Below are 23,001 nucleotides of genomic sequence, written 5' to 3' on the forward strand. Positions count from 1 at the left end.
TTTTTACATAAGTGGGTGAATTAAATACTTAATATCTGTAAAATAAGACATGAAGCAAAATACTAAGGTTTTTTTGTTTTGGTTTTTTTTAAACCCGAAAAAAATCCGGCACCATCATTTGAAGAAAATAGTTTTATATATATTCTCTAAGTAAAAACCACATGTATAATATTAGTATTATATATATATATATATGTTTTCATTGGATTGTGCAGGTGTACCTAATAAAGTGGCCACGGAGCCTGGCTGCAATGCAGTTTCGGCCTGAAGGTGGCGCTCAGATGCAGACTTTAAAGGCGAGAGGTCCCGGAGGAGAGAAAGAAAAGGAAGCAGAAGCCGCAGCCTCCTTACAAGAAAAAGCAAGTAAAAGTTAAAAAAAAATTAATATTCGCTTTCTCGGTGCCAATTTAGAGGCCATTCTCCTCATCTAAATCCTCATAATGATGACATCATGAATAGTAATTACTAGACTAGCTGAACCCCCCAGCGTTGAAAAGATGATCAAAGGGCACAAATGCAACAACGTGATAATAATAATGTGAAAATATCACATCATAACACGTTGGCGTCCCCAAATAATAATAATAATAATAATAATAATAATAACATTTGCTGTCGAGGAGTTGGAAGTTGAAGATAAGCTGCCTAAAAGTGGGAGATGCTGACACAGCAATAATGCAATATGACTTTATTCTTTTTGGCGTGAAGGACGAAAACAGCAAAACTCCAAGACCCCCCTAGCTCCCCCCCCCCCACCCCCTCCCCTCCCTGCCCTCCCTGCCCTCCCTCCTCCCCACTCTGCAGCAGCCTCCCACGGAGCGCCACTTGAACAAGAGCCGCGCACTGAGTCGCATCCCAACTCTCTCTCTCTCTCTCTCTCTCTCTCTCTCTCTCTCTCCTCCAGCCAAGACGTGCTTCCTCGGCGGGACATGGCAGGTGCTGCCGCCGGCTCTGAGTGCGCGCTGAGCGGCGTGTGGCTGTGCGGCTGAGCGGTGAGGTGGAGGATGCTGCTGCGGTGCGTGGAAGTCCGCTCCTCGTCGTCACTCTTCCCGCCTCCTGCGCGCGGATTTACGCCGGACTCGCTCCTCCAGGAGGATTTAAAGGAGGATTTAAAGAAATAAATTGGGCATCTTTTTTGGGGGGGGGAGATACGGACTCGCCTCCTGCATCCGCAGTGCGGCTGCATGCGAAGTGACACCTTGCAGGTAAGACCTGTCTGGCGTGGGCTTATTATGGGATGGCACCTTCTTGCACTTTGCAGGCAGGATGCACCTGTTTCTTTTCTTTCTTTCTTCTTTTGCAATAAGCTTTTGAAAGCATGTGCTGCATATTTTATAGGCTGACTTATTCAAGCGTGCGGCAGGAAGCTTTCCCTCCAACTAATGCTTCACATCAGCAAGCTTATATAGGAATTAATACATGTTTTATTTATTTGATTAATAAACACGCATGAAGTGTTGCCTGGCAGCCGAGTAGAAGCTTCGAAAGTACTTCTATAAAGTCCACGTGTGGGGGTGTCCAAAATGCGGCTCCTTGTGTCTAAACACACATATTCATACATTGGGGCCCTGAGCAAACATTTTTTTGACCCCACCTCCCATTACAACAATCTCACCCACTTTTTTTAAATAAACACACACATATATATATATATATATATATATATATATATATATATATATATATATATATATATATATATATATATATATATATATATATATATATATGTCTTAATTGGATTATCCCAAAAAAAAAAAAAAAAAATAGTGCTCGATACCGTGGTAGAGCGTGATATGTATGTCAGGAAATCTCCTGATGATTGAGGACACCCTCATGAAACAGGCCTGTAGAGATGAAATAGTCTTGTGATTTTTTCCCCACACATATATATATATATATATATATATATATATATATATATATATATACACGTTAGGCCAGGAAAAAACACAGAGGCTATATCATCCCGACAAGCCTGTTTCGCAGGTTGCACTGCTCGTCAGGGAATTTTTATAAAAATGTATACACTTACAAGAAAAATTTAGAATTATAAATGATAAAACTTAAAATAAATCCCCTGACGAGCAGGGAAACCTAAGAAGCAGGCTTGAAGGGATGATATAGCCTCTGTGTTTTTTCCTGACCTAACGTGTATATATATATATATATATGTGTGGGAAAAAATCACAAGACTATTTCATCTCTACAGGCCTGTTTCATGAGGGTGTCCTCAATCATTCCTGATGATTGAGGACACCCTCATGAAACAGGCCTGTAGAGATGAAATAGTCTTGTGATTTTTTTCCCACACACATATATATATATATATATATATATATATATACACGTTAGGTCAGGAAAAAACACAGAGGCTATATCATCCCGACAAGCCTGTTTCGCAGGTTGCACTGCTCGTCAGGGAATTTTATAAAAATGTATACACTTACAAGAAAAATTTAGAATTATAAATGATAAAACTGACGAGCAGGGAAACCTAAGAAGCAGGCTTGAAGGGATGGTATAGCCTCTGTGTTTTTTTCCCTGACCTAACGCATATTCCGCTCTACCCCGGTATTGAACACTGTATGGTAGCGGTATCGCTCGGTTGGTAGAGTGGCCGTGCCAGCAACTTGAGGGTTCCAGGTTCGATCCCCGCTCCCGTCATCCTAGTCATTGCCGTTGTGTCCTTGAGCAAGGCACTTTACCCACCTGCTCCCAGTGACACCCACACTGGTTTAAATGTAACTTAGATATTGGGTTTCACTATGTAAACCGGTTTGAGTCACGAGAGAAAAAGTGCTATATAAATATAATTCACTTCACTTCACTTCACTGTATAACAGATAAACCACATAAACCTTGACTATATATCCATCCATCCATCTTCTTCCGCTTATCCGAGGTCGGGTCGAGGGGGCAGCAGCCTAAGCAGGAACTATATATATATATATATATATATATATATATATATATATATATATATATATATATATATATATATATATATATATATATATATATATATATATATATATATACATATTTATATATATATATATAAAACAAAACACAGAGGCTATCTCATCCCTACAAGCCTGTTTCGCAGGTTTCCCTGATCGTCAGGGGATTTTATAACATTTTATAAAATTATAAACATTTGAAAAATTATAAATTATAAAATGTTTAATTTTTTATCTTTTTATCTTCCTGACCCAGTACGATTGTTGATCACTAGAGCTGCACTCCATGAGGCACAATGAGAACATTTGGACAAATATCCCATAATATAAAAAAAAAAAAAAAATCAGTGATACTGCAGGAATGGGCTAGGAATAAGTTTGCATGCAGGAAAATGGTAAATAAAGTAGCCTGCCATTTATTAATTGAAATGTTTGCATGCGTTAGTCACACAGAATGCAGATAGAACATGTCGTAACCAGACTTTATTTTGATATTCATACAGCAAAGTTGTATTTTGCCTCATCCTTCACTTTAAGCGTAAGGATGCGTGAAGACTGCACTATGATGAAGTCAGAAAGAGAAAGAGATGATACAGTATTATCTGCTCACAGATGCTACCTGGGAGTTGTTTGAGCAAACGGCAGCTAGTGCTGGATAGTCCCACTCCTTAATGCTCCAGTCACACGCAGGATGCTCACAGGAATGAAGCAAAAAATACAAGCTTACAGACTGTAGTGTTTCTTTGAACATGTTCTGATGCTGCTAGAAATTGAAGTGGAACTACGAACCGTGTTTCCTTCTCTGTTGTGTGCAATGCCACGGGAATCTAATCTGATCTAATCTAATCATAACGGACCGTGGCTCATTCTGGAAAAAAAACAATTAGACAGGAAAAGTAAGAACAACAAAAAAAAAAGTGCAACAACAAAAGCATAATATAAGAAGGAAACATTTGACTGTGCTTTATGACCTAAAACACATTAACAGTTATATTTTAAAATAGTTCGTATGACTCTTAAAATTATTTCAGCTAGCACACATACATAAAAACTTTGATTTTTTTCGGTGTAATTTATTTATTTTTGCCATTTTTCTTGCCTTTAACCCATTATACAGATGCAGATGTATTCCTTTTGTACTACAAGTGTGAGACATTGTGTGCGTGTGCGTGTGCGCGCGTGTGTGTGTGGGTGTGTGTGTGTGTGTGTGTGTGTGTTCAAAGCGTGGCTGCAGGGGTTGTTACATATGTCGGGGAGCCCTGAAGGGTTTGCTTTAACCACCCGACACAGTTCACTACTTGTCTACACCGTAAGGTGTGCGTGTGTGTGTTGTTTTGTGCATCTCGTGGTGCACTCTCATTGTAGGAACACCCTTATTTATTCATTAGCAGTGCAGTAAAACGTGTGTTATTGCGCTCGGGTGTCATACTGGAGATTGTTTCTTCCATTGTTCCCATCTCCTCGTCCGACTATTGGAACATATCTCATCTTCTTAAACTCAACAACATGGTTTGTTTATAGCTGCAGGCAGGGCAGTTGATAGGAATTCTGGCCCCCCTGAAAGAATATTGGTGTGGGTCCCTCAACCCAATTCTATGCCTGTGTGTGTGTGTGTGCGTGTGTGTGTGTGTGTGTGTGTGTGTGTGTGTGTGTGTGTGGGGGGCTCTTATCACCTTTCTACCCTATACAACAGCACTGGCTGCAGGTGTGCTTAATGAAGTGGTCACCAGTGTGTGCGTGTGTGTGTGTGTGTGTGTGTGTGTGTGTGTGTGTGTGTGTGTGTGTGTGTGTGTGTGCTGGAGCAACTCACTTTGACATATGACCCCTCCCACCTCGGTGTGTCAGCCAGCGTTGTGCTTACAAGAGAGCGCGGCCTTGTCAATATTGTTGCTGCCTTTAATGCTTCAGCTCTCACATACGCAATCTTGTGGAAGAATGGACATATGAGGCAGCAGTGTGAGTGTGTGTGTGTGTGTGTGTGTGTGACTAGTCACATAAATGACGATGTTGTGCATTGAACCTGAATATGTCTCTGTTTGTTCTCACGCGTACAAAAGTCTTTGTGCTTTTCCAAACATGACTTTCTTCAAGGATCCTGTTGAATTTGCACACGTTTTTCTATGGTTTGATGCCACAATGGAGATACAATACTGCATTTTGGCTCTCCAGTAGGGAAATCCGATAATAATATTAAATATATAAAAAGAAAAAAAACCTAAAAGACATTATTGAAAAATGGGGGAAAAAAATTGAAATCCATTGCACAATTTTAAATATTTAAAGTAATTTCAAAATATAATGAAATAAATCAAATATTCGTATTTTGACTTTTTGCTGTGAATCAGTGAAAAAATACCACCCACTGAAGAAGAATACAGCATTTAAAGATGTATTAAAACAGTGAAACATGTTTTTATTATTAAAATAATGATTATTATTAGCAGCACAGTAGGACAGGGGTTAGTGCATGTGCCTCACAATACGAAGGTCCTGAGTTCAATCCCGGGCTCGGGATCTTTCTGTGTGGAGTTTGCATGTTCTCCCCGTGACTGCGTGGGTTCCTCCGGGTACTCCGGCTTCCTCCCACCTCCAAAGACATGCACCTGTGAGTGTGAATGTTGTCTGTCTATCTGTGTTGGCCCTGTGATGAGGTGGCGACTTGTCCAGGGTGTACCCCGCCTTCTGCCCGATTGTAGCTGAGATAGGCTCCAGCACCCCCCGCGACCCCGAAAGGGACAAGTGGTAAAAGACGGATGGATGATTATTATTATTAATTGTATTTTTTTTAAAATTATAGTTCTTTACTGAAAAAAAAAAAAGAAATACATAAAACCCATGAACAAAGCAATTTGTTGTTTAAAAAAAAAAAAAAGAAGTACTATTTACATTTTTTTCAAAAGTAGATCATTCCCACTAAAGCGAAAAACATACAGAAAATGCTGACATAGAGATGGTTTTATTTTATTTGAACTTCTTAGTGGCAAACATTTTTGAAAGAAAAATAATTTTCAATATTCAAAATTATTTCAAAATAGAATAAAACTACATTGAAAATAATACTTTTAAATAGTTAATACAATGAAAAATATTTATAAAATAATTTCAAATTTAAATAAAATGCATAACATTTGATAAAGTTCAATTTTAATTTATAGCGGGGAAAATAAGTATTGTATTAACAAGCTTTGCAACTTTTTAATTGATAAAATGAATATTAACAATTCAAAACCATGTTTTTATAATGATAAATATAAGTAAAATGTTTTATTAAATTATGAATAAGTACACAAATTTATTACACTTTAAATAGTTTCATTATGTTGTTGATGAACTGCAGGACTTTGTCATGTTTTCATTGTTCTTCATGAGAAGTTGTTCACAAGCTGCACTAAACCTTACAACCTTAAAAACTTCATTCCTTCTTGATCTGCCTGCAGCTCTTTTTCATATCTTCTCTAAACAACACTTTTTTTTGTCAGTTTGTGTGGAGCGAGGGGGCAGAAACATGACATTGGATGACCTTGTGAAGGAAACAAAAGGGAAAATGAGGAGACCTTTTGCGATAGACCGGCGCTTGGGGGTCAGGGTGGTGGTCGGGGGGGCGAGAAGGGGGCCATCCTGTGAGGATGATGATGATGATTCATACTGAAACAGGCGTTGATGAAGATGCTGCATGCTGCGCGTGGTAGCGTTGGAGTCGAGCGTGACAAGCAGGAAATTAGTTTTGGTTTCATAAGATCGTGTCAGGGCAGCACCCCCTCCTCCAACACAACCATCACTGAGGATTACACCCCCCCAAGTCCCTGTCTTAGCATGCAAGTATGCATCATCATAATCATCATCATCATGATGAGGGGAGCAGTTCCATCCCCGCTACTTCCAACCTAGTCACTGCCGTTGTGTCCTTGGGCAAGACACTTTACCCACCTGCTCCCAGTGCCACCCACACTGGTTTAAATGTAACTTAGATATTGGGTTTCACTATGCAAAAGCGCTTTGAGTCACTAGAGAAAAGCGCTATATAAATATAATTCACTTCACTTCACTCTGCGGAAGTTCACGTACCACTAAGGTTATAGGGCGTAACCCCCATGATAATCGAAGGAATCATTTTTATATGTTGTTTTTTATTACTGTATATATATATATATATATATATATATATATATATATATATATATATATATATATATATATATATATATATATAAAAATATATATATATATATATATATATATATATATATATATATATATATATATATATATATATATATATATATATATATATATATATATATATATATATATACTGTATATAGATATAAATATATATATATATATATATATATATATATATATATATATATATATATATATATATATATATATATATATATATATATATATATTTTTTTTATATATATATATATATATATACTACCGTTCAAAAGTTTGGGGTCACATTGAAATGTCCTTATTTTTGAAGGAAAAGCACTGTATTTTTCAATGAAGATAACTTTAAACTAGTCTTAACTTTAAAGAAATACACTCTATACATTGCTAATGTGGTAAATGACTATTCTAGCTGCAAATGTCTGGTTTTTAGTGCAATATCTACATAGGTGTATAGAGGCCCATTTCCAGCAACTATCACTCCAGTGTTCTAATGGTACAATGTGTTTGCTCATTGGCTCAGAAGGCTAATTGATGATTAGAAAACCCTTGTGCAATCATGTTCACACATCTGAAAACAGTTCAGCTCGTTACAGAAGCTACAAAACTGACCTTCCTTTGAGCAGATTGAGTTTCTGGAGCATCACATTTGTGGGGTCAATTAAACGCTCAAAATGGCCAGAAAAAGAGAACTTTCATCTGAAACTCGACAGTCTATTCTTGTTCTTAGAAATGAAGGCTATTCCACAAAATTGTTTGGGTGACCCCAAACTTTTGAACGGTAGTGTATATAAATGATAAATGGGTTATACTTGTATAGCGCTTTTCTACCTTCAAGGTACTCAAAGCGCTTTGACAGTATTTCCACATTCACCCATTCACACACACATTCACACACTGATGGAGGGAGCTGCCATGCAAGGCGCTACCAGCACCCATCAGGAGCAAGGGTGAAGTGTCTTGCCCAAGGACACAACGGACGTGACTAGGATGGTAGAAGGTGGGGATTGAACCCCAGTAACCAGCAACCCTCCGATTGCTGGCACGGCCACTCTACCAACTTCGCCACGCCGTCCCCGGATAAACCACAGAAACCTCGAATATATATATATATATATATATATATATATATATATATATATATATATATATATATATATATATATATATATATATATATATATATATATATATATATATATATATATATATATATATATATATATATATATATATTAGGGCTGGGAATCTTTGGGTGTCCCACGATTCGATTCAAAATCGATTCTTGGGGGGCACGATTCGATTCAGAATCAATTTTTTTTTCAATTCAACACGATTCTCGATTCAAAAACGATTTTTTTTTTTATTTTTTTTTTTAAATGAAAACAATACACAACAATACCATAATAATGCAATACAATTTCAAAACAAAACCTGACCCAGCAACATTCAGAATAGCAATAAACAGAGCAATTGAGAGCAATTGAGGACACACAAACATGACACGGAACAATCTAAAAGTAGTGAGACAAAAATGAATATTATCAACAACAGTATCAATATTAGTAACAATTTCAACATAGCAGTGATTAAAAATCCCTCATTGATATTATCATTACAAACATTAATAAAAAAAATAATACAAAAAATGAACAATAGTGTCACAGTGGCTTACACTTGCATCGCATCTCATAAAGTAAATGTCTAATGATAATGTCAAGGAGGGATTTTTAATCACTGCTATGTTGAAATTGTAACTAATATTGATACTGTTGTTGATAATATTCATTTTTGTTTCACTACTTTTGGTTTGTTCTGTGTCGTGTTTGTGTCTCCTCTCAATTGCTCTGTTTATTGCAGTTCTGAGTGTTGCTGGGTCGGGTTTGGTTTTGGAATTGGATTGCATTGTTATGATATTGCTGTGTATTGTTTTGTTGGATTGATTAATTTAAAAAAACAAAACAAATAATAATAATAATAATAACAAAAAAAAAAAAAAAAAAAAAATCGATTTTAAAAAAATGAGAATCGATTCTGAATCGCACAACGTGAGAATCGCGATTGGAATTCGAATCGATTTTTTCCCACACCCCTAATATATATATATATATATATATATATATATATATATATATATATATATATATATATATATATATATATATATATATATATATATATATATATATATATATATATATATATATATATATATATATATATATATATATTTTCGAGGTTTCTGTGGTTTATCCGTTATATAGTGCTCAATACCGGGGTAGAGCGGAATATACGTTAGATCGGGAAAAAACACAGAGGATATTTCATCCCTACAAGCCTGTTTCACAGGTTTCCCTGCTCTTCAGGCTTGTAGGGATGAAATAGCCTCTGTGTTTTTCCTGACCTAACGTGTATGTATATATATATATTAGACTTAGACTTAGACTTAGACTTCCTTTATTGCAGTGGTTCTTAACCTGGGTTCGATCGAACCCTAGGGGTTCGGTGAGTCGGGCTCAGGGGTTCGGTGGAGGTCAAAACACACCCGACTCATCGTGTAAATAAAAACTTCTCCCTATCGGCGTATTACGGATACGGCAACAGCAGAAGTCACACTGATTTGCAGGTGTGTAATTTGTGTTGGTTTTGTTGTTTGAACAAGGTGATGTTCATGCATGGTTCATGTTGTGCACCAGTAAAAAAACATGGTAACAATTTAGTATGGAGAACATATTCACCATTAATTAGTTGCTTATTAACATGCAAATTAGTAACATATTGGCTCTTAACTAGTCATTATTAAGTACTTATTAATGCCTTATTCGGCATGGCCTTGTTATAACCCTAACCCTGGCCCTAACCCTCTAACCCTAACCCTAACCAAATAACTCTAAATTAAGTCTTTGTTACTTAGAATATGTTCCCCATACTAAAGTATTACCAAAAACATAACTTTGTCTTGAATTTGAAAAAAAAAACATTTTATTTTTAACAAAAGAAGGGTTCGGTGAATGCGCATATGAAACTAGTGGGGATCGGTACCTCCAACAAGGTTAAGAACCACTGCTTTATTGTCATTCAAATTTGAACTTTACAGTACGGATAAGAACGCAATTTTGTTGCATTAGCTCGTGGTAGTGCAGGATAAAAGAGCAATGAGGTGCAGATATAAATAGATTTACTGTACAGAGACATATATTGCACTTTTGCATATGCATCCACGTTTATGGATGTATGTTAATGTATATTGTCTTTATATTCGAGTTATTCCGTTTTGGGGGGGAATTTAGGGGATTATTACGATTATGACATATATAGATATACAAACAGTATACATATATATATACAGTATACACATATATACAGTATATGTACAGTATATATACATATATATTTATATATACAGTATGTATTTTACAAGTCAAAAGTATTGAGATATTTTCTCATGTTATTCAATGGGTGAGGTGTCACCAAAAGTCTGTCTTGTACTCTATACTTACTTACAATATATATATCCTATATGCATTTGTCATTGCAGCCAAAAGGCAGTGTGGGAAGAGGTTTGGGTAAGAAGGGGTCCTCCCCTCTTTAGTACCCCAACCCCCCAAAACCCACAGGATATATCATATTGTAGCGTGATTTTACATGAGCGATTTACCGAGGCTTACGCTGGTGTTTGCATGTTGCTGTGATTTGCATTTTCTCCACTATTTTGTCTGTTGATGGGATTTGGACACACGCGCGCACATTTTTAAATATATGAGTGTGTGTGTGTGTGTGTGTGTGTGTGCGCGAGAGTGCAGGCCAGGCTCCAACTCTCCCTGCCAAGTGCAGAGGAGAAGTTTGTTGCTTTCCTGCAATGTTTTCATTCTGGCTGATCTCTGTTCTGTGTGTAAAATGGGATGGCTGTGATGAGAATGAGTGTACATGCAGTGACTCACACCTAATGCTAGTGTACTCACATGCCAATGATATACGTGTCATCCCTTTGTTTGCACCGAGCATCATTTCCAAAGCAGCTCGCGTTCCTCGTCGTCTCGTCTACACGGTGACACACAGCATTCTCTGCGTCTCCATGGCGACGGTTTATTCCTTCACGGAAATTGTCCTCCATCGCAGTAAAAGTCGAATGATGATGTTTGATGGCAGGGACTGGAAAATGCACCAATAGGAGACAAGGTTTGACTGTAAAGTAAAAAAAAAAAAAAGGAATGTAGATTTTACAGTGAAAAACCGGCAGCTCAGTTACTGGAATTTAATCGTAAAATTTACTGTGGTTTCAACGCTAAATTAATGTACATTTAAAATCGTCACCACTGTTTTTTTATGGAAAAATCCTGGTTACTGAGCTGCCAGTTATTTACCGACTTTTTTTTACTGCACTGTAAAAAACAACAACTGTAGATTTTACAATGCGGACACGTTTGTTACTGAATACTTTCTAACACACTTCTGCTTTGGAGACTTTGTAGTGCAACTATAATTGTTTGATACTTGTATATAATTACAAATATGCTGTTTTAGACTGCAATATTGTTCTATAAAGGACACCTATGACGTATGTCTAGCTTGTGTGCTTAGCTGTTGTGTAGCTGCCAGCTCCTCGTAGCCTACAGCCTACCATGTTTACCTTTTCTAAACGACTTGACTAAAATAGAAGAAAAGAGCAACTTTGTGTGCTTATTGAAGGACATTTAGATGTTAGATGTTTGCACAAGTAAACACGCTGCAGGACTGCTTATATCGCACAATATATCACACATTTTACATGCAAGCACATATAATCCTATACTTGTTTTTATGCCTTTTGCGCATTGCATATCAAACCAATATCTGATATCATTATTGGCTCGGTATACCCCTAACAAATATTTATTTACATTTAATAAAGCAAGGCTTTTTGGTCAATTGTTTAGACCAGGGGTTGTGACAATCTGTCACTTCATTTCTGTTTGTTTCCTTGTTTTTGTATTTACTTCCTGTCAGTGCTCTTATTTTGTTATATTTCCTGTTTGTTCCGCTGAGAACTGTTTTTTCCTCACCTGCCATTGATTGGCAGCTGGTCAACACCTGCTGCCAATCAACATGTATCCTATTTATGCTTGGTCTCGAGCACTCCTCAGGGCTTGATGATAAACTCTTTATGTTTGGAACTGTTGTATGCAAGACTGCTACATTTCTCTGTTGATGATAATTAAAATCATCTTACCTGCTCATCCTCCTGCTGGTTCTTGCATCTTGGCAGCCATGCGAGTTCCTCACAGGGGTGGCTTAAAACATTTGGCCTATATATATATATATACATTTATATATATACACATTAGGGGATTTTTTTAAAGGAAATTTTAATATAAATATAATAAAATAAATCCCCTGACGGGCGCTGAAACCTGCGAAACAGGCTTATAGGGATGAAATAGCCTCTTGTGTTTTTTCCTGACCTAACGTATATTCCGCTCTACCCCGGTATTGAGCACTGTATAACGGACAAACCACAGAAATCTCGACTATATATACATGTATATATATATATATATATATATATATATATATATATATATATATATATATATATACATATATACACACATATATATATATATATATGTATATATATATGTATACATATACTGTATATATATATATATATATATATATATATATATATATATATATATATATATATATATATATATATATATATATATATATATATATATATATATATATATATGTATATATATACCTATATACACATATATATATACATATATATATACCAGTGGCGTGCGGTGAGGTTCATGTCTGGTGAGGCACGACTGCATCATCACAGTCAGATTTACAAACATATGAACCTGCAGTGCAGGTGTACCTAATGTTGTGTCCCTGCGGTCGTTCGCGGCTCCTGCAGCGCGAGCATTGTTGTTTTTGCACTTTTTGGGTGGATTCGGTCTCGCACGTGGAGGGTTTGGGTGTGGGCTTTGGTTGGTGTGGCTGCGGCGCTCCCGTTGGGCGGTGTATTCTGCGGCGGAGGTGCTTGGCACCAGGAGGCGGGGTTATGAGACGAGCCTCACACAGTGTGTCTCCGCAGCAGATTTATGATCGCTCAGCACTAAAAATACGTTACACACATACAGTTGTTGACAAAATACACTGTACATTATATACCTCAGCTAACTAAACTATGGAAATGTATAATATAATTCATATAGCAATACGGTCTCACTGCACAGCAGGCCGGCAGTTAGCCGAGTCGCAATCCATGTTGAGGCACAACGCAGTGACGTGCCTCAACTGGCTGCTGATCACCGCACCGTCTCTTCTCAGTATTTGAATGGCAAATGTGAAAATAAAAATAAAAATAATCTAAAACTGGTGAAGTTGAATGGAAAATACCTTTAGTATAATCACTGGATACATATAACAATTACATTTTTTTTTTTTTCTTTTTACTTTTTTTTTTCTTTCCATGATGGCAGGTGAGGCCCCGCCTCCCCTGCCTCTAGTGACTGCACGCCACTGATACATATATATGTATATATATATATATATATATATATATATATATATATATATATATATATATATATATATATATATATATATATATATATATATATATATATATATATATATATATATATATATATATATATATATATATATATATATATATATATATATATATATATATATATATATATATATATATATATATATATATATATATATATATATATATATATATATATATATATATATATATACATACATACATATTTATGTATATAAGCCTATACATATTACATACATATTATTATAATAATGCAATGGATATATAATGATTTTTTTTTTTTTTTATCAATCAGAAATATCAAGCAGCTAAAATGGATACGTATGGAGAGAGTGTTTTGCATTTTTCCCATCATCCGTTGTAATGAATTTAAATGAGTGTCATTTAGAATTTTTTTTTATGTTGGTTATACATTTTTTTTTAATAATATCCACAAAGTTAAATGAGCAGGTTGTGTTATGTGTGACTGTTTGTTGAATTTTTGTACAGGTTGATTTTTTTTCCTCTGCACCGTGACTAGGGAAGGTTGTTTGGATTGGGTCATATAATTTAATACTGTACTTCATTACCATGAAAACACAATTAATGGCATGATTAGTTTCATTGGCCGCTATATGGTGATATAATGGCAATGATCACATATGATATGGGTGCACCGCTCCCCCTCAAATTTGTATTCAACTCGGCAGGCCGCATTTGGCCCGCGCGCCGTTGTTTGGACACCCCTGGTTTAAACCATAATGATGTAATACTGCCTGCAGCCACCGTGGTCTTCAGTAAAACAGCTGAACCACGCACCAAAAGTGAATACCATAAATGATAACTCTCATGTATTTACTTGTTTTTCTTGTACTTTGGGGACATGAAACGATGATAAGCTATAAAAGTTTATTAACAAGCCTCGGTTCTTTACAACTACTTAAAGCCATTCCAGACTCCCTTGGCAAAATGTGTGATTTTACTGCACTGCTGTTTATCAACACTACGTTGAGGTTTTGTGTACCGTTAGTGTTTAGTATGAGTTGTACTCTTTTCTCCCACAAGTTCTGAATGAAGTTTAGTCCCTTTTTCCTCCTCCTTTTCTCCCTTTGTGTCCATCTGTTTTGCATTGTCGTTACGCTATAGTTCATCCAGAGGAGCATTACTTGTGTCGTTCCGGTCGGGCCCCAACAGCCAATCTGGCAGGCGTACAGTTACAAACTACAAACTGTGCGTGTGTGTGTGTGTGTTGGTAAGACCTCCATGTCTTTAGGCAAAGCAATGAGGTACAACTGGTGGAAAATCAGGGCATACAAAAAAATGTCCGTGACTGAGGGAGTAGAGTTGGAGGCTAAAGGATAACAATTTGCGTGCTCTCACTTGTAGCTGTGAAGGACGGCTGGCTGGGAAAGAGCTTGTCTGATGCGTTTATGCCAGCGGCTTTGACGGCCGCGCTTGCACACGCGCAGCGACGACATCTGAAGGCACACAAACAAGCCAGCAAAAAGGGTCCCCAAATGAGGTGAAAACCTGAGTGTAAACTGACTTTAAACACGTCACACAGGTCAGGAATAGGCAACAACTTATAAAGGAAATGCTCTTTCTTGTAAAACGTCTCACTAAACAGGCTGTAACATCAGTTGGTAATAAGATACAGTGTATAGTGCAGTACAGTACAGTTGTATTGGAGACATGACTTGCTGAAACATGAACAAAAAACGTGTTTGCATCGCCCATAAGTTCTTGTTTTAACCTTTTAAAACAACACTCGATCCTACAAAGTTATTGAAGTTGTCCAGACGTGGACTTTTACGCAGCTTGCTGCGAGGATTGTTTTCCCGGGATGCAATCGGACTAGACCAGTCATGGCTTGAAGGTAGGAACATGATTTAATCTTTCTCAAAAAGTACTACAAAACAAAAAAACAACCCGAAGGCGAGCGTGCCTAACGCACGTGAAAGCAAAGGCAAAAAAAACTTAGGACATGAAACATGAAACTAAAAAACTCACTAAACTGTGGCTTGAATAAACACAACTTACGTGGCATGGCATGAAGCATGAACTATGGTATGAACCGAGCATGAAAAGCACATCAACAGAGCATGAACAGAAATGAACAATGTCAATGTCGCCATGACGACTAACTGAAAAAGACAGGCTTAAATAATAATGTCATGATTAGAACGGGAGCGTGAGTCCAAACAAATGAGGCAGGTGAAACTAATGAGTCGCCATGGTGACAAAACAAACAAGGAAGCGCAAAAACAGGAACTATGGAGTCCGAAACTAGCAGAAAATAACAAAACATAATCCAGACCACAGAACATGGCAGAAGTACAGGATAAAACTTTGACACGGTAAAAAATAGTCTGTAGATGTTATGGAAAAAAAACTAACAGTTCCGTCGCCGGAATTTTACTGTAGAAATAAAAGTGGTACCATTTTGCAGTTGACAGTAATTTGGCGTAAATCCACTGGAAATTTCTGGCAGTTTTTTTTAACGTAAAATCTACAACTTTTTTTTTTTACAGTGTAAAATGATTCAATCAATCAATCAAAATTTACTTATATAGCCCTTAATCACTAGTGTCTCAAAGGGCTGTACAAGCCACAACGACATCCTCAGCTCAGATCCAAAACCAGGGCAAGACAAAACTCAACCCAATGGGATACAATGAGAAACCTTGGAAGGGACCTTTAGATGTGGGGACCCCCCTTGGGTGACCGGTGCAATGGATGCCGAGTGCATAACGTGAGAGTCCAGTCCATTTTGGGGCCAGCAGGGGATCTTCTTGATTGCAGACAAGTCAGCAGCGCAGAGACGTCACCAACTGATGCAAAAAGGAGTGGTCCAGACTTGGAACAGCTAGCGCATCATCTGTGGTCACCTGATAACCTCTCCACGCAGGAGAGGGGACCAGAGCATAAAAGAGAGACAGCAGATCAACTGGTCTAAAAAGTGGTTTATTTAAAGGCTAGAGTATACAAAATAGTTTTAAGATGGGACTTAAATGTTTCTACTGAGGTAGCATCTCTAACTGTTACCGGGAGGGCATTCCAGAGTACTGGAGCCCGAATAGAAAACACTCTAAAGCCCGCAGACTTGTTTTGAGCTCTGGGAATCACTAATAAACCAGAGTTCTTTGAACACAGATTTCTGGCCAGGACATATGGTACAATACAATCAGCAAGATAGGCTGGAGCTAGACCGTGTAGTATTTTATACATAAGTAGTAAAACCTTAAAGTCACATCTTAAGTGCACAGGAAGCCAGTGCAGGTGAGCCAGTATAGGCGTAATATGATCAAACTTTCCTGTTCTTGTCAAAAGTCTAGCAGCCGCATTTTGTACCAACTGTAATCTTTTAATGCTAGACATAGGGAGACCGGAAAATAATATGTTACAATAATCAAGACGAGACGTAAGGAACGCATGAATAATGATCTCAGGACACATTTTAGCGATATTACGGAGATGAAAGAAGGATGTTTTAGTAACACTCTTAATGTGTGACTCATTTTAGAGAGTTGAGTCAAAGATAATACAGAGGTTCTTTACTGAGTCACTTTGTGTAATTGTTTGGTTGTCAAATGTTAAGGTGGTATTATTAAATAGGTGTCGATGTCTAGCAGGACCGATAATCAGCTTTTCCGTTTTCTTAGCGTTAAGATGCAAAAAGTTGTTGGACATCCATTGTTTAATGTCACTAAGACATGCCTCCAGGTGACTACAATCCGGCGTGTTGGTCAGCTTTAGGGGCATGTAGAGTTGGGTGTCATCAGCATAACAGTGAAAGATAACATCGTATTTGCGTATGATGTCACCTAGCGGCAGCATGTAGATGCTGAAGAGTGCTGTAGAACTCCGCATGTTACCTTAAAATACTCAGAGGTCACATTGTTATGGGAAATGCACGAGTTAAACCAAGAAAAGGCAAAGTCTGACATGCCAATACGTGGTTTGATACATTCTAATAAAATATTATGATCGACGGTATCGAAAGCGGCGCTAAGATCAAGAAGCAGCAACCTGGACGACGCATCAGCATCCATCGTTAGCAATAGATCATTAGTCATTTTTGCGATGGCTGTCTCCGTAAAGTGATTTGCCCTGAAACTGGACTGAAAGGCTTCACAGACATTTTTAGATGCTAAGTGTTCATTTAGCTGCTGTGCAACAATTTTTTCGAGGATTTTCGCGATAAAGGGAAGGTGGGACACCGGCCGGTAGTTTACCATGAGGTCGGATTGAGGTTAGGTCTTTTGAGCAAAGGATGAATAACCGCTTTTTTGAATGCTAGGGGAACAGTACCAGAGGAAAGTATTAAGTTAATAATATTCAGCACTGATGGTCCTTATATTACAAACAGCCCCTTGATAAGTTTCTCATAATACTGTATATAATATGATTTTTTTCAATTGTTTTCTTAAATTATTACAATATACCTGTATATATATATATATATATATATATATATATATATATATATATATATATATATATATATATATATATATATATATATATATATATATATATATATATATATATATATAGTGTGTGACATAATTATTATAATTATTATTAGTAGTAGTAGTATTGCAAAATAAGACTTTCTGCACTTTAAAAATATAATTATAGCTAAATGCTTGGATTTAAAAATATCTATTTTTTAAATATGTATTTATTTTTTACTGTAAATATTATTGAAGTAATTATCATGTGGTTCTACTGCCTATTTTACATTGCACTACATTGAAGTATGTATGTAATACAACAAATGATTAATTGTTCTATTGCAATTTTAAATATTATTAACAACAATAATATTAATAATACTTCATTTATATAGTTAATTATCAGGTTGAGTACACTATGAGACTTTTTGTGGCTTAAAAGTGTTTGTAATATTATTATAAACATATTAATATTATTTTTAATATGTATAAATATGTTGATTGATTTGTATTAGTTTATTTCAAACATGCATACAATTTAAAATGTATGTCCAAAAAATGAAGTAAAAAGAAACAGTACCCAAATGCACACGTAAAAACGTTAGAACTGTACCAGTATTCTTGAAATATGCGTTTCTACAGCCTATATTTTACATTCTATTATAATAATCTTAAAAAAAACTTGTGGCTTAAAATAGTAATATTTATATTTCAATCATCAAAGTTGACTTATTTAGCCGTTTACCTTAAGTTTCTCAAAGGGCTGCACAAACCACAACAAAAATAAAAATATTTTCTAAATATTACAATATATATAACTACAACTTCATTATTTACATATATTTGAAATTATTATTGTAATTTAATTTTATATATATATATATATATATATATATATATATATATATGTATATACACATATGTATGTATATATCATTCATTAAGATTTGGTTGTACTGTCTCATACTGTAGTGACTACTGCAATAATGTCATTTGGTGTACAAACTGAATAAAATATCACGTACAATACAAAGGTGTCAAAAGTGATCATTTGAGGTCTTTACAGTATATGCTCGTCATACAGTACAGTGGTTGCAGTGAGCGGATTTATAAATCATTTATGATGTGGGATGTCTCAGACAGAAGCGCAGTAAGACCTGTCGTTATAGCAACAATGTGAGAGGAGGACTAAAGTAAGAAAAACAATTTATCTGACCTCCTGCTTCCAGCTGTGCAATCTTTAAGAGCCTTCCTAATAATCTGGATTATGAAGTAATCCACACTTTACTTCTTCCAGCAATCAAGCAACGCACAGATGTGTGACACGACAATAAGACCCTAATAAATAAACACAATAATGAATGTATTCATGTATGGCTTCTTCTAAACAACCACTAAAAACAACACTATTTGCATACTGAAGGTACCTGACATATAATAATATTATATGAATAAAGCATGAGTACACACATGCAACATGTCCAATCAATCGGCACCATAAAGCTTTGTAAATGATCCAAACGTTTTCAAGCTAAGCGTTTAATCTCAGAGGTCACGTCTGCTGGGCGCCGCTCAGAAACAAAGATTGGGAGTCAGAGCGGCCGCTAGGTGATGGATTTAGAGGAAGACATTATTTCTAACTTTTGTTTTCATAAGATGCTCTTATGGTTTGACAGAATGCTGAGTCTGGATGGTATCGCTTAACTTTGATATGATGCTTGTAGCAAATCGCTACTTTTGAAAAATGGCGCTGGTGCTTAAACGGTGCCCAAACCGCTACTTAAAAAATAGAAAAAGTGCACATTTTTGTCCAAAAAATATATTTATATATTTTGTTTCATTCAAATTGAACATACCAGTCATGTAAATACCGCTCTCTGGGCCTCGCCGGGTCCTTGTTGCCACCGTCGATTGCTCTGGGGAAGAGCTGCCGCCGCTGCCGTTGTTGTTGACGGTCGATAGTGGTGCTTTTTTACAATGCTTATAACAACAATACTTTATAATATAACTTACATTTTTACTAAGTAACTGTTATAATCATTGCAGAAATAAAAAACATAAATAATGTGCAAAAAAAAACAAAACGACATGCCTTTGTTGATGTTGATGCTCAAAATCCCCAGGGTTCTTGAATGCAAAGTCACTCATCGTAACTTTCATTGGTGCATAAACAGGAAGTGATGTAATGTGTTGTTGTTGTGGCTATTGGCTAGCATTGTTATTAGGTCTGCTCTGTGTGTGCTTCTGTCAGGGCGCTACATTACTTACAAAATGTTACTTGTACAATATCACTACTACTATATTACTTATGATGTATTACTTGTACAATATCACTACTACTATATTACTTATGATTTATTACTTGTACAATATCACTACTACTATATTACTTATGATTTATTACTTGTACAATATCACTACTACTATATTACTTATGATTTATTACTTGTACAATATCACTACTACTACATTACTTATGATGTATTACTTGTACAATATCACTACTACTATATTACTTATGATTTATTACTTGTACAATATCACTACTACTACATTACTTATGATGTATTACTTGTACAATATCACTACTACTATATTACTTATGATATATTACTTGTACAATATCACTACTACTACATTACTTATGATCTATTACTTGTACAATATCACTACTACTATATTACTTATGATTTATTACTTGTACAATATCACTACCACTATATTACTTACAATATAATACAGAAATATATGTTACATGTTATATGTTGCCCGTATGTGGGCTCTGTACCGAGGATGTCGTTGTGGCTTGTACAGCCCTTTGAGACACTTGTGATTTAGGGCTATATAAATAAACATTGATTGATTGATTGATTACAGAAAAGAGCAGTGAGGATCATTCACAACGTTGTTTTTTTTTTAGAACATAGTCATAATCTGTTTATGCAATCAAAGTTGCTCAAATTTGATGATCTTGTTAAATATAATACATCATTAATCTTATATAAAACATTTAACAAATGATTGTCGCCTAATCTACAACGTTTTTTTTTATAACACCAGTGCGGGCTCATAACTTGAGAGGCTTTGGATATTTCTCATTGCCGAGAGCTCAAACCACTTGTAAATGTTTTTGAGTGTCTGTATGCGGAGTAAAACTCTGGAAGAAACTGGACTTACAACACAAGCAATGCCAAACTAGCAATCGGTTTAAACTGTTATACAAACATCGGGTCTGTTTTAAATATAGAGATGAGGGTCTTTAATTTGAATTGCTGTTGTACTCTCTCTCATAGTGTTGACATGTGCTCAATGTTTTCTTACCATTGTTGCTATCAATCAATCAATCAATGTTTATTTATATAGCCCTAAATCACAAGTGTCTCAAAGGGCTGTACAAGCCACAACGACATCCTCGGTACAGAGCCCACATACGGGCAAGGAAAACTCACCCCAGTGGGACGTCAATGTGAATGACTATGAGAAACCTTGGAGAGGACTGCATATGTGGGTAACCCCCCCCTCTAGGGGCTATGTTGTCTACAGTGGCGTGCGGTGAGGTTCATGTCTGGTGAGGCACTGACTTCATCACAGTCAGATTTACAAAACATATGAACCCTAAAGAGTATCTTATTCACCATGTGATTGGCAGCAGTTAACGGGTTATGTTTAAAAGCTCATACTAGCATTCTTCCCTGCTTGGCACTCAGCATCAAGGGTTGGAATTGGGGGTTAAATCACCAAAAATTATTCCCAGGCACGGCGCCGCTGCTGCCCACTGCTCCCCTCACCTCCCAGGGGGTGAACAAGGGGATGGGTCAAATGCAGAGGACACATTTCACCACACCGTGTGTGTGACAATCATTGGTACTTTACTTTAACTTTACACTTACAAACTGTAGCATGCACACAAAAAAGCACATTTAATTAAAAAAAAACGTTATTATGGTCTTACCTTTACTTATAAGTGCGGGAGCAGTGGTGTTTGTGTTGGAAGAGTTGTGAATGAATGAAATATGAAATCTGCACTGCCGTCTTCGGGTGTACCTAATGTTGTGTCCCTGTTCACGGCATTGTTGTTTTTGCACTTTTTGGCTTCTTGTTAAGTGACTTTTTTTGGGTGGATTCGGTCTTGCACGTGGAGGGTTTGGGTGTGGGCTTTGGTTGGTGTGGCGCTCCCGTCGGGCGGTGCATTCTGCGGCGGAGGTGCTTGGCACCAGGAGGCGGGGTTATGAGACGAGCCTCCAGTTTTATGATCGCTCAGCACAAGAAATACGTTACACACATACAGTTGTTGACAAAATACACTGTACATTATATACCTCAGCTAACTAAACTATGGAAATGTATAATATAATTCATATAGCAATACAGTCTCACTGCACAGCAGGCCAGCAGTTAGCCGAGTCATTGTGCACAATCCATGTTGAGGCACAAATCAGTGACGTGCCTCAACTGGCTGCTGATCACCGCACCGTCTCTTCTCAGTATTTGAACGGCAAATGTGAAAATAAAAATAAAAATAATCTAAAACTGGTGAAGTTAAATGGAAAATAACTTTAGTATAATCACTGGATACATATAACAATTTAATTAATTTTTTTCTTTTTACTTTTTTTTTTCTTTCCATGATGGCAGGTGAGGCCGTGCCTCCCCTGCCTCTAGTGACGGCACGCCACTGTTTGTCTATTACCATTGTTGGTATTTTGTCCCTTATCATTTTTGGGATATTCATTATTCCTACATTGTTGATACAAATTATTGTTACAATGTAATAATTATGTGTTACCTGTGGTAATGCCACCATTATACAATATTTGTATTATAATCCTTCAACAAAGTAACAGTGAAGATC

The 23,001-nt window shown here is 36.4% G+C and overlaps 1 protein-coding gene across 1 annotated transcript in view; it reads left to right on the forward strand.

The window, feature by feature from the left end:
* Window positions 1–912: 912 nt before the first annotated feature.
* plxna4 (plexin A4) overlaps window positions 913–23,001 on the forward strand; it is a 376,636-nt gene continuing 354,547 nt past the window's right edge. The window contains exon 1 of the mRNA XM_062064905.1: window positions 913–1,205. The gene's annotated coding sequence lies outside the window, so the exon portion shown is untranslated. The remainder of the gene's footprint in view (window positions 1,206–23,001) is intronic.

Source organism: Entelurus aequoreus, linkage group LG12 (assembly GCF_033978785.1).
Source record: "Entelurus aequoreus isolate RoL-2023_Sb linkage group LG12, RoL_Eaeq_v1.1, whole genome shotgun sequence".
NCBI lineage: Eukaryota > Metazoa > Chordata > Actinopteri > Syngnathiformes > Syngnathidae > Entelurus > Entelurus aequoreus.